Source organism: Primulina tabacum, chromosome 4 (assembly GCF_025594145.1).
Source record: "Primulina tabacum isolate GXHZ01 chromosome 4, ASM2559414v2, whole genome shotgun sequence".
Classification (NCBI taxonomy): domain Eukaryota; kingdom Viridiplantae; phylum Streptophyta; class Magnoliopsida; order Lamiales; family Gesneriaceae; genus Primulina; species Primulina tabacum.
Genome location: NC_134553.1, coordinates 41,763,136 through 41,769,437, shown reverse-complemented (window position 1 = coordinate 41,769,437; position 6,302 = coordinate 41,763,136).

The window sequence follows — 6,302 nt, the reverse complement described above, 5'->3', positions numbered from 1 at the left end:
AAAGAGATAAAAAGAAGAAAAGAAAAGAAAGCCGTAATTTACGGAAAAAAGAAAATTATAAAAATAAAAATAAATTAATAATTTGTAGAAAATGCAAAAAGTCAGGACATTATACTAATCAATGTTGGGCTAAAAACAAAATTAATAATTTAGACATAGATGAAAATCTAAAAGAAACATTATTTAAAATAATAATGGATTCAAATAGTAATTCTGACAGTGAAACTGAGAATTCTTCAGAATATTATATTTCAGAAGAAATATTAGATAGTGAATAAGAAATTTCTGATGATTTAGAAGAATGTAATAATTGTATACAAGGAAAATCTTGTTTAAATCATATAGAGGATAATAAAAATCAAAATGATGATTTTTATAAACTTATGTCTCAATTTAATGATTTAAATATTAATGTTTTAACTAACAATAATATTTTAGAATTCCTTAAAATGATTAAGGATCCAATATTAAAATCTACAATTATAGATCAAATGGAGAATACTGCATCAACTAGCAATAATAATAACATTCTTGTTAAACAAGAACAAGCTTATTCCATGAAAGAAGTAAAAAATTTTCTGCAACAGAAATATAGTAAACAAAATCCAGTTACTATACATGATTTGGTAAAAGAAATTGAAAATCTTAAAAAACAAGTAAAAATTTTACAACATAATAATAATAGTTTAAATTATCGCATTTCAATTATTGAAACTAATAATAATAATTCAGTTAATAATTCTGATAGTTTTGATAATCTTCAAGATATTTCTTTTCCTGATTCCAAATCAAAAACATTTATTTATTTTAAGCATGATCATATCTCAAAATGGCACTAATATTACTTTATTAATAGAAAATTCTTATAAAAAGAATTTTATTTCTATTATTGATAGTGGTGCAGATTTAAATGTTATACAGGAAGGATTAATTCCTACTAAGTATTTTCATAAAATTACTCATTCTCTTTCTCATGCAGGAGGAGAACTTTTAGAAATTAATTATAAATTACCTAAAGTTTATATTTGCAAAGATAAAAACTGTATTCAAACCAGTTTTTTTTTAGCAAAAGATATTTCTAGCCAACTTATACTTGGTCTTCTTTTTATTTATCAAATATATCCTTTAACTTATGTTGATGAAACAGGTATTATAGGAACTTTTCAAGGTAAGGCTATTTCTTTTAAGTTCATAACTAAACATGTTCATAGAATTCTTAATGAATTACAAGAAAAGATTGATAGGAAAACTTTTCAAATAAATTCTTTAAAAGAAGAAGTTAATATTTTAACTATAGATGATAAATTACAGAATCCTAAATTACAGGGAAAAATTAAACTAATTTATAATAAATTTTCATTAGAAATATGTAATGATCTCCCTAATGCTTTTTGGAATCGTAACAAGCATATTATTTCTCTTCCATATGAAGAGAATTTTGATGAAAAGAATATTCCAACCAAGGCTCGTACTTGTCAAATGAATTTTGAATATTTAGAATTGTGCAAGAATGAAATTCATTCTTTATTAGATAAAGTTTTAATAAAACATTCTCAATCTCCTTGGTCATGTACTGCTTTTTATGTTAATAAACATTCTGAACAAGAAATAGGAGTTCCTAGATTAGTAATTAACTATAAACCTCTTAATAAGGTTTTAAAATGGATTAGGCATCCTATTCCTAATAAAAAAGATTTATTAGATAGACTAGTTCATGCAATAATATTTTCAAAATTTGATTTAAAATCAGAATTCTGGCTGATTCAAATAAAAGAATCTAATATATATAAAACTGTTTTTAATGTTCCAATAGGACATTATAAATGGACAGTAATGTCATTTGACCTTAAAAATGCCCCTTCAGAATTTCAACAAATTATGAATGATATTTTTTATAATTACAACAATGTTATAATTGTTTATATTGATGATATTTTAGTATTTTTTAATGATATTAAAACACATTTTAAACATTTAGATATGTTTAAAAATATTGTTATACAAAATGGTCTTGTTATCTCAAAATCTAAAATGATTTTATTTCAAACTAATATTAGATTTCTTGGTCATATGATTGGAAAAGGAAAAATTATTCCTATACAGAGAAGTATAGAATTTGGTTCGAAATTTCCTGATATTATAACTGATAAAACTCAGTTACAGAGATTTTTAGAAAGTTTAAATCATATTTCTCGTTATATTAAAGATCTTACTAAGGATTCTGCTATCTTATATGATAGATTAAAGAAAAATCCTTTACCTTGGACTGAAAGACATACTATGGCTGTTAAAAATATAAAGGAAAAGGTTAAAAATCTTCCTTGTCTTATGCTTGCTAATCCCCAATGGGATAAAATAGTTGAGACTGATGCCTCAGATATAGGTTTTGGAGGAATCTTAAAACAGAAAGATCCACAAACTAAACAAAAATATCTTATTAGATTTTATTATGGGAAATGGAATAAAGCTCAGAAAAATTACTCCACAGGAGCAAAAGAAATCTTAGCTATTGTTAGATGTATTTTGAAATTTCAAGATGATTTATATAATCAAAAGTTTATTATAAAAACTGATTGCAAATCTGCAAAATTTATGTTTAACAAAGATTTTAAACATGATGTTTCTAAACAAATGTTTGCAAGATGGCAGGCTCATTTAGCTCCCTTTGATTTTGAAATCATTTATAAAAAAGGTAAAGATAATCATCTACCTGATTTCTTAACTCGAGAATATTCATCTTAATGTCTTTATTTACAGATATGAGTTCTCGAGGAAGAGGAGAGTCCTCTTATAGAGGGCGAGGTGGTAGGGGAAAACCCCCTAATATTATTGCATAACATGGAAAGCAAAGGCTAATAGCCCAGAACTTATCTAGTTCATCAGCCAGTAATACTGAGCAAAATAATGAGTTATACAATGAGTTTCAAGAATTTGTGAAACAAAAACAGAGAAGTAATACAGATTCTCAATCTTCAGCATCATATGCTAATATCATCAAAGAAGATGATAATGATTCAGCTCTATATACAGAGACAAAACATCGTGAATTGATTCTTCTTATAGAAGAAAAAGATACCAAATGGGAAAAAACTCCATGGACTATCATGGAAAGATATTTAACCAATACATCATATGTATATGGTTCTTACAAACAAAGAGGATTTTATGAAAATCTTCTGTTATCTACAAAAAGTGTTGATATAACTCACTTTTTCAGTAATACTCAGCAGAAAGGAAGTTATAACTTCTCGAAGTTCATTATTAAGAAGATAATATCTATTGAAGAATGGGGTATATCTCCATTGGTTGAAAAAGAATTTTATTCTGAAAGTCATAAAATGAGTTTTAAATTCAATTTTTGGGATTATATTGAGAGTTTTAATAAAATTCTATTCTATGAAAATGAAAAAGGAAACATACATGGTTCTTAAAGATCTGTGAAAATGTTTTTCATCATCATGTTCCAAATTGGTTTCTAATCTGGTGGAAGATATTTAGTCCATCTGCAAAGATTTTGCCAGAGGTTTTTATAAAACCCATGAATACTTGGTTAAATGTTTCCCCAAGTATTAAAAAATCATTCTCTGAACATTGGATTGATGGGAAGATTTTATGTCTATTCTTCATGGAATTTGGAATTCCTTGGATCTGGAAATGGCAACCAGAATTTGGATACACTGATGAAGGAATCCCTTGCATATGGCGAGTCAGTTCCACAAAATTTTGGGACAAATTATTGCGTGATGATCCAGAAACTGGAAAGTCTTATGGCTATGATACTCTTCATCAAATGGAGGAGAAAATTTCATTATATCAGACAGAATTTCATAATCAACAAGAAAAGAAAAAAACCTCTATGAGTCCATTTAAAATTCTCACTCAGAAATATTCTGAGATCTATTCAAAAGAAAAAAATGATTGAGGTTTATATTGAAGAAATGAAAAAGGATCTTTTTCAGAATATTGGATGCTCTTATTCAAAGTCAGATAAATCTATGACGTCTGAATCCAGCGAAAATCAATTCATACATCTAATGCAAATGCAGGATGCACAGGATCCAGAGGATGATATTCCTCAATTATCTCAAATAGATGATATCTTTGAAAATTTGAAGAAATCCCTAAAGGACAATATCAAAGATTATTAAACTCTCGGTGGAATCTCACTATTTTCAAAAGTTGGTGGAATATCACATCATGGTATATCGTGACAAAAAGTGGGTGACATATCACTATTTACTTTTTGAATTTTGTAACCATGTTACTTTTTGCTTTAATAAAGCATTTTACTATTTATATTTTGAGATGGAATCCGGGGTTTGATGTCCGGCTCTTCTATCTATTTATAGGTTCATTCTGTGTTCTTAGAAGAACACGGTTGAGTTTGCTCCCCTCTATTCTCTCTTGTAAACAATCCTTCTGAAGTTTATCAATAAAAGTTTGAAGTTCTGGTAACAATTTTTAAACTATTATTGAAATGCGATAATTTAAACTATTATTATTATGTTGTAAAATTTTTACTTGTTCTTTAAGATTTTCAATTTCTTTTACTAAATCATGTATAGTAACTGGATTTTGTTTACTATATTTCTGTTGCAAAAGATTTTTTACTTCTTTCATGGAATAAGCTTGTTCTTGTTTAACAAGAATGTTATTATTATTATTATTGCTAGTTGAAGCAATGTTTTTCATTTGATCAATAATTGTAGATTTTAATATAGGATTCTTAATCATTTTAAGGAATTCTAAAATATTATTGTTAGTTAACACATTAATATCTAAATCCTTAAACTGAGACATGAGTTTATAAAAATCATCATTTTGATTTTTATTATCCTCTATATGATTTAAACAAGATTTTCCTTGTATACAATTATTACATTCTTCTAAATCATCAGAAATTTCTGATTCACTATCTAATATTTCTTCTGAAATATAAGATTCTGAAGAATTCTCAGTTTCACTGTCAGAATTATTATTCGAATCCATTATTATTTTAAATAATGTTACTTTTAGATTTTCATCTATATCTAAATTATTAATTTTGTTTTTACCCCAACATTGATTAGCATAATGTCCTGACTTTTTGCATTTTCTACAAATTATTAATTTATTTTTATATTTTTCTTCTTTCCGTGAATTACGACTTTCTTTTCTTTTCATCTTTTTATCTCTTTGTCTATCAGACAAATGTCTTTTCTTTCTATAGATTTTTTCATCTTTTTCTTTAACTTTCTTCTTACCTTTATTAGGTAAGTCCATACCAAATTGATCACAAAATTTACCTAATTGTTTTTTCTCAAGTAAATTATGTCTTTGAATTTGATTATTTAATTTTAATTCATTACAGAGAGCTAAACCATATTTTATGCAAGTATTAATTAAATTTTCATAAATATAATTTTCGTATGGAATATTAATCTCATCTTTTCTTAAAACTTTTCTAATTCTTTCAGCAAATAGAAAAGGTAAACCATCTATAAATTTAGCTTTCCAGAAATTATTATTACAATCTGGCATCTCATATATACGAAATAAAAAGGTATCTTTATAACATCTAAAATCAGTAAGTGTTTTACATTTTAGATTACTTAATAAAGTACGAAATTTTTCACTATCATCTGTGAATTTACCAGTAAAATGTTCAATTATTGTCATTATTAATGAATAAACTACATTTTCTGATTGAATATTGTTCTCAATTTTTATTGAATTTATAATATCTTCTTTTTGGAATTGATTTAAATAATTATCCCACCAACCTTTAAGTTGGCCTGTAAATCCTGATATAATCATCATAGCAATATTTTTATCAATATTGCCTGAAGTTTTACACACAGTACTATACATAAGCATTCTATGAGTAGTATTATAAATTTGCTTATCACAATATCCATCAATATTCCATTCATAAATACTTTTTCCATTATAACTATTAGCAAAAATATATTCTTGTTCTTCAATAAGAACATTCATGGGAGTAGGTCTATTATAATAATATTTGTTTTGGGTAGGTCTATCTGCCCATTTAATTTTATTAATTTCTTCATCAGAATGATTCTTATCATTGTCAAACTCTTCGTTAAGAGTATTTAAATTAAGATTTTTAAATTTTTCTTCTAACAATTTTTCTATATCAGAAACAGAAGATTTAAATTTAAAATCTTTTATATCTGGAGGGGATTGAATAGAAGAAGTAGCAATAGAAACAATATTAGTTTCTTCTTCTTTGTTTTGAATATGAACATCTGGTTTAATTTGATTAATAGCCAGAATAATTTTATCAATACGATCCTTTAGAG